The sequence below is a fragment of the Cynara cardunculus genome, unplaced genomic scaffold, assembly GCF_001531365.2.
Source record: "Cynara cardunculus var. scolymus isolate 2C unplaced genomic scaffold, CcrdV1 Un_Scaffold_3212, whole genome shotgun sequence".
Lineage (NCBI taxonomy): Eukaryota > Viridiplantae > Streptophyta > Magnoliopsida > Asterales > Asteraceae > Cynara > Cynara cardunculus.
The window spans coordinates 31,729-39,529 of NW_020201392.1; the positions used below are offsets into that span (position 1 = coordinate 31,729).

Here is a 7,801-nt window from a genome sequence, read left to right on the forward strand (position 1 = left end):
AGCCTTATCATACGATTATTGTCAATAGTGTGATAACCGGGTCTTGGTTATTGCCCAATGTATTTATTATGTGACTTAATTGTTTATATGAATACATACATGCTTACATAGGTTAAAATACGTAAGTATGTGTATTTCATGCATGGGATATATGCAAAATATGTGGATATATATCTATACCACATATATAACCATTTAAGACAAAGTCTTAAATACAACTTTTTATGCACAATTTACAACTATTTTGTGCAAGATTTTCAAAAAACTCTTAAGTGCAACTCTTCAAACATGAGGTATAAGCTTTTTATTCATTGAGTACAACCATTCCTTTTCCAGCTTTCCTTTCCTTTCCTTTCCAGCTTTCCTTTCCTATTTCCGGCTTTCCATCACAGTCTTCACTTTCTTCAACTTTTACTTTTCCATTTCAAATTCAAAATTCAAAATTCAAAATCAAAGCTTCAAAAGCATGGTCATCTCCTCCACGTCTCTCCAGTCTCCATCTTGCTCTCCTCCATCACAATTCCTCATCTTCCCTCGCTTCACTTTCATAGCTTTGTGATTTCAAGATGGATTCCGACTGCAAGAGTCCACAGCACCGTTCAGAGATGATCGAAACAGATTCGGTTTCTTGGTTCGTAACCTGTGCTTAACCAATAGAAAAGAAGAAAGTTGCTTGCCTTTGAACATATCTCCATCCTGCTATGTCGGAATCTCCTCTTCCTTCCCTGTCGGAGCACCCTCATCGGACGGCATTTCACTTCCAGCCTTCACAAAACTGGATGAACGGTGACCTCTTCTTTTTCATTTTCACTTCTCTTTCCTCTTCCTCCTTCTCTACTTGTTCTAAATGTATATATATGACTATGTATCGCTGTGCTTTCATTGATATGTGACGATGAACATGGCGCTCGATGAACATGGCGCTCGATGATCATCCAATTGGCGCAGATCCTAATGGTAACTCAATTCAATTCTCACCACCTGCTTTTCAATTTCCTTCTTCACCTCTTCGTTCATGATTCATCTTCGATGTTATGTAATGTAGGGATCATCCCTTCTGTACTGTAAGAAAAACTCGAAAATCATATTTGATATGATTAAACTTGTGCTCCAAATCCATCTGCTTTATTCACTAATTAGATTGTGCATATTTCTGCTAATATGGTATATCTAAATGCATCCAGGACCAATGTACTTCAATGGAGTATACCATMTCTTCTATCAATACAATCCAGCTGGTCCACTCTTTACCAATCAAATGCATTGGGGACACTCTGCATCCTATGATTTGATAAACTGGATCCCTCTAGACCTCGCCATTGCCCCCACCGAATCCTTCGATATCAACAGCTGTTGGTCAGGTTCCGCCACTATCCTCCCTGGAAACAAGCCTGTGATATTCTACACAGGAATCGACTCAGAAAAACGCCAGGTCCAGAACTTGGCTGTCCCAAAGGTCCTATCTGATCCCTATCTAAGAGAATGGGTCAAATACACCGGCAATCCCGTCATAAATCTTCCCCAAGGGTTCAACCGGATAACTTCAGAGACCCCACCACTGCCTGGCTCGCAGGAGACAGGAAATGGAGAGTAATCGTCGTTAAATCTTGTCTTATAAAACCAGTGAAACTTCAAAATCGTTAAAATTCATGACTCCCGCCGCATTGTGCGGGTACACAACTAGTATATATATATATATATATATATATATATGTGTGTGTGTGTGTGTATGATATAAGCATGCATGTGTATATGTGTGCATACACTTTTATNGGGGGGGGGGGATTGACCGACTTTCCATATTTTAAAAGTATAAGTAGAGGCTTTGTATGAAGAAACAAGTTTTCTTTGGTTCCTTTGGAATTTTGAGAGCTATTCAAGTTAAGTGTTGTCTGGATATTCAAGGGGAGTTTTGCAATCTTCTTCAAAATCAAAGTAATTGCATAAGGTGAGTATCTTCTACAAATTTCTTTCAAAAGTTTGGTTATTTATCTTGAAAGAATTGTATTACATTCTTGAAATTTAGTTTTATGCAATATGGGTTTAAACCGGCTGAAGGGTGACCGGGTTATCTTAAACCGGACATAGTGTCGTCTGAATTGTTTTTAAAACGGACAAGTGTTATCCGATTTAGTTATAAATCGCTTAAGAGTCGTGCGATTTGATGAGTTAGTGAGATTTTAACTATATAAATCGGACAAAGGTTTTGAACGGAGAAGTATGAATACGACCAAATATTGTGCGATTTAGCCTCAAATCGCTTAAGGGTCGTGCGGATTAATCATAAACCTATCACGTATTGAGCGGTTTAGTTTTAAATCGATCATGTGTTGTCCGGATTGCTTTAAACCGGACATGGGTCATGCGGTTTAGTATTAAATCGATCATGTGTTTTCCGGGTTGCCTTAAACCGGACATGAGTCATGCGGTTTAGTTTTAAATTGATTAAAGGTCATGCGATTTAGTCTTAAATCTACCAAGTGTTGTCCGGATTAGTATATCGGACAAGAAGGGACAGTGTTGTCCGGATTGTATATCCGGATAACTTATTCGGGTGACTTATATTTGATAATTTTCAAATGTTGAATATTTTAGACATTTATATAATTTAAAAATGTCTATTACTGGGTTTAATTATGGATTTATAAAAGGGGTATTTTATATCTTTTTAAATAAAAAGATATGTTGCTACCAAGCGTGGTGACGTAAGTCTGTTTTGGTATGGAATTGGATTTGGGAAAAAAATTCTACCAAGCGTGATGACGTAAGTCTGTTTTGGTATGAAACTATATTTTGTGAAACCTTCCTACCAAGTGTGGTGACGTAAGTCTGTTTTGGTATGAAAATTGGATTTTTGTAAACTGTTTCTACTAAGTGTGGTGACATAAGTCTGTTTTGGTATGAAACTTGTTTTAAGAGGTAGTTCCCCTAGACATGGTGACTTTTGTCTGTTCTGGCTTGGAACTGGGAATGGGTACTGTCAGACGTGGTGACTTTTATCTGTTTTGATAAGTAGCCTTGTTTTGATGAAGGAATAAGGGTGGCATATCAAGGAGAGGTGTACTTGGAATAAGGGAGGCATTGTCATATGTGGATATTATTATAACTCTTATTATTATTACTAATTGGATTTTATAGCTTTGAGTCATCATTTATTTGTGACCTGATGAGTTAGAGATATTATTCCTAATAGAAATAATAATTTAGACGTTATTGAGAAGGGAAAAAATGGTTTGTTATAAAAGGCAAATATTGCCTTAAATATTTCCGTTAACATTTACAAAAGAATAGTCTAATGATTCAAAGAAGCTTTGTTTCATATTGGGAACATTGGATCTTTAAGCAGATGTATTTTATTAATAGAACCGAGGTTCTTCAGTATATCCTACTTTTACATATCATTGAGGACTGCATTATTTGATTGCATTGCAAATATTCCTGAACAAAGTTACTTTATTATATGTTGGTGTTCATCATCATGCATTTGCAAAAGAAGGGATTTACTCACTAGACCCTTCTGGTCTAACCCTCATCTTCTGTTTTAAAAATATGTAATGCATGAACGGCTGGGGCCAGGGATAATAAGGGGAAAGGGAAAATGTGATTATTTTCCTAATTCTGATATTTGCTTTTGAAGATCTGCTTTTGAAGATCTGCATAAGATTGCTTATTTTTGAAAATCATGTTGTATTACATGTGATAGTACAGGATTTGTGTTGGAATTTTTCATATGTAGATTTTGTACATATAAGAATCCTGGTACTAGTGGGACCTTGTGATGTAAACTATATTTCTATGCAATGAAATATGTGTTATATGCAAATGTGATGTTTGGGGGTGTAATAGAAGTGGTATCAGAGCTTTAGTTTAAGAGATTTAGGTATTCAAAGCATGATACATAGACTTAAACTGTCATTTGCATGTTAAGAGTCCCGGACATAATTAGTATCACTGGGAATAAAATATAATTGGTTAAAGAGGGCAGTATGTAAGGTGAATTCGAATTACAAATGGCCAATGTAATTATGAATTTACAGGTACATACCTATCCTCGGATACCATATTATATTTGGGAATATGAATATGTGATATTTAATACTAAAATATATGCAGATGTCTAGTCGATCGTGAAGATCAGAAAGAATTGCTCGCCCTGAATCTGAAGAAAGGGAGGAATCTCTCGTTAATCTACCAACCTATGTTTCAAGGAGTAGAGGTCGTGGAAGGGGTAGGGGTAGAGGTCGAGGTAAAGGGAGGAGTCAGATTCCGGAAAGGAGTCAGGCCGAGATCGCCCTGATCAAGGGGAATCTATTTTCTGGGAATGCTCATCAAGAACAGAGGCAACAACCTGGGTTTATAATCAGAGACGTTTTGGCAGAAGAAATGGGAAAAACTGAGAGAAACTTTGATATCGATTATGGGACTGCCAGCTAGAATAGAAACTGAGCGAGTTGGAATTAATCCTCCAGCTCTTTCAACAGGCAACAATAACCAGGGAGGAGACATAAAGATGTTTCTGACATGTAAACCTCCAACCTTTTGAGGAGAAAGAGATCCAGTTAAAGCAATGTGCTGGATAAAAGAGATTGAATCAGTATTCAATACTAATAGAGGTTTTGAAAAAGATAAGGTTAGATTTGCAGTATCTATGCTTAAATCTAATGCCTTATATTAGTGGGATGTGGAGTCCTCGGCACAACCGAATATACTGCAAACAATGTCTTGGGAAGAATTTGTAACACAATTCTGTCCTATGACTGCAGTAAGACAAATGGAAGAGGATTTTCTGAAACTGGAACAAGGGAGTAGATTTGTACGGGATTATACCGAGAAATTTATTGAGTTTTCCCGTTTTGCTGAACATTATGTTTCTTCAGAGTCTCGAAAGGTGGAAAGGTACATTTGGGGATTGAAACCCTCTATTCGGGAGTTCGTGATTGCTATGAATCCTGATACTTTCTCTTTAGCCATCAATGCTGCCGAAGTAACTGGAAAAAAATAAGAATCGGCAAGGTGAAGAGAAAATAACAGAGAAAAGAAAGTGGGAGGGGTCTTCAGTCAGTTTTCAAAGACCCAAGTTTATTAAAACAGATAATCGTGCTCCACAGTCGCTACCTGTTGGGACTTGTCCACGGTGTCAGCAGGTGCATCAAGGGAATTGTCCACCTGAACCAAAGAGATGCTATCGTTGTGGGGAGGTGTTGTCCCAATATATGATCAATCTTCCATGAAAGCTTCAAATCAACAATGGCATAATGTTTTCAATGAAGAACACTTAGAGATGGAGAGAGAAAAAGTCAAGATCTAAAATCTTGGTCAACCTTTCATATGTATACTGATTTACAAATAAGCATCCTATTCAAATTACAAAGACCAACACCCTTTATATAGGGTCAAACCTATAGACAAAAGTCAAAGTCAAACATCTCTAAGAAAAGTCAAACATAGTGACTTTTATACAATTATAGACATTTTTATCTTTCAAGACGAATACAATTTTACACTGAATTTCATTCTTAATATTCTCCCCCTTTGTATTCAGAGTTGAAAGAATTTGCGCACTTTAAGTCTCGTTTGAACTTTGAAGCTTTAAACACACTATGTCTTCTTCAAAAACAATATTCAACACGAAATCTTCAGACAACCATCTGTTGAGAAAGATCTTCTAACATTCTCCCCCTCGAATGTAGAAGAGCGATGATATTCTCTTTTGACAATGTAGATCAGAAACAATAACAAAGTTCAGAGTTGATCTTCAGTAAACTGTTGTAAAAATGGATCTTAACATTCAACATCTCTCAGTCATTTTAGCATCGGAATAATTTTCTGTAATCATCTCCAGTCGCACTCCGTTTGAGTCTTTTGTCATTATCGAAGTTACTCCCCCTTGATCTTTACATCAGATTCCCTTTATAATGTTCGGAATTGGACATTTTCATTCATTATTACATACTCCCCCTTATGATGAAATGAGAACCATTCCATCATATATAAGAATGAATGAAATCCTCCATGTAAGCCGTCAATTCATGAAATTGTAAGTAGATCTTTGCAAATCCACTTATTTAATCTTTTCAGATTAAGGGAATAGGAAGGTAACACCAATTCCAACTAATGAAATTGTTTTCAATCTTATAAAAAGATTGGCCTATGAGTATAACAGATATACTCAGTACAACGGATGTACTGTATATATGAGACTTTTTGAGGCTCATCTCACCAGGTCTTCCATTCAATCTTTGATAGCTTAAGAATAACATATTTATGAATGTTTTGACAAATTAACATATAAAATGCAAAATCTGTGTAGTATAGAAAGATAAAGCAACATATGCTTCTGTTAAGGCTCAAAAAGATAAACCGTGTGGACTACACAAATTTATCAGACTCAATTAGTGATCAAAAAGACTTGAAGGGGAGACATATATCCTTCTGATTCAATATCAACTTTCTCGGAATAAGAAATTGATAGTTGATGAGCTGCGTGCCCCAAGTGTTATTGAAACACTTATCTGTTGAGAGATAAATGAGTAGCTGGTGGGGTTGTGACAAGAATTGGCCTGGGCTTTGCCTTTTTCAATATTAGTCTAGAAAGAATTGAGAAATAATAGATTGTGTGGTATGCCCAGATTTTAGAAGGTTAGAACAGGATTCTTATAATCTTTTTAATCCAGACACAACTCTCGTCAATTCTTTTTCATTTTAGTCTCAGCACACAAACCCTTTTGTATATAAAACTCACTCAGATATGGTTGTCCTCATAGGTAGGTTTGTCAGTTTTGACATTCCAAACAGGTATTTTTGATAAGCACTCAGTCCCTCCTAAAGTTACATTTTATGCTCAGTTGATCACAATGATTGATCAAAATTATTATTACAGATAAGCACAATGAGCAGATAAAAATTGATCAATAAATTTGGCTTTTAAGTACAATCAATAAAGGAATGATGTTACAACAATTAGATTATTCGATATGCGAGAGAAATGAAAAGAAGATCTGTAAGTACGAGTTTACAGATTCTGATTAGAAAAAGGTATATCAATCAAAAAAATAAGAAAAAAATCAACATTGAATACAAATGAGTGTATTATCAGCGAAAATGATTTATATATAAAAGACATGATAATAATAATTTGAAGAATAGTTGAAACAGGTATTGGAGTTATGATCGATGAAAAATTACACAAGTAAAATCTCAAGAAATACCTGTTCAGAAAATGTACTCGTTTCCAAAAAAAAATATTTCACTTTTCCAATAACATTTATTCAAAATTTTCTAGAGACTCCCCCTAGAAAATAGATTTAAGTAATGTTTCAGTTAAGCTCAAAAGAAAATAAAAGAAAAAAACATTTTAAGCACGGTCCTAAACTGGGTGTTTAGAAACCACAATCGGTTAAGCACGGGTCCTGAACTGTGTTGTTCAGAAGCCTTGTTTGGAACAGATTACAACTCCCCTTGCATTAGTGTATCACAAATATGATATTCTGATCAGCACAAAATTGACACAGCTACAAAACCAGATTTAGTAGATTTTGGTACCCAAATGAATTTGGGTCCTATTTTGTTAGTATCGGGTTGGGGTATGTTGTAACTACCAAACCATCTATTTCTATTAGAAATATTCTTTTTAGCACTTCGAACAGGATGATCATAAATAAAATATGACCCACACCAGTTATTGTGATCATATCTGTTCTTACCTTTCCAACTGTTCTGATAGCTGTTATCTCCATGCTACCTGTTGAACCTTTTCTTATTGACAAAATTATTGGTTCTGCATGTTGAGCACATAATTCTT

The 7,801-nt window shown here is 35.7% G+C and overlaps 1 pseudogene; it reads left to right on the top strand.

Moving 5' to 3' along the window:
* The first annotated feature begins 700 nt into the window (after nt 1–700).
* Nucleotides 701–4,913, top strand: LOC112503542 (annotated as a pseudogene).
* Nucleotides 4,914–7,801: the final 2,888 nt, after the last annotated feature.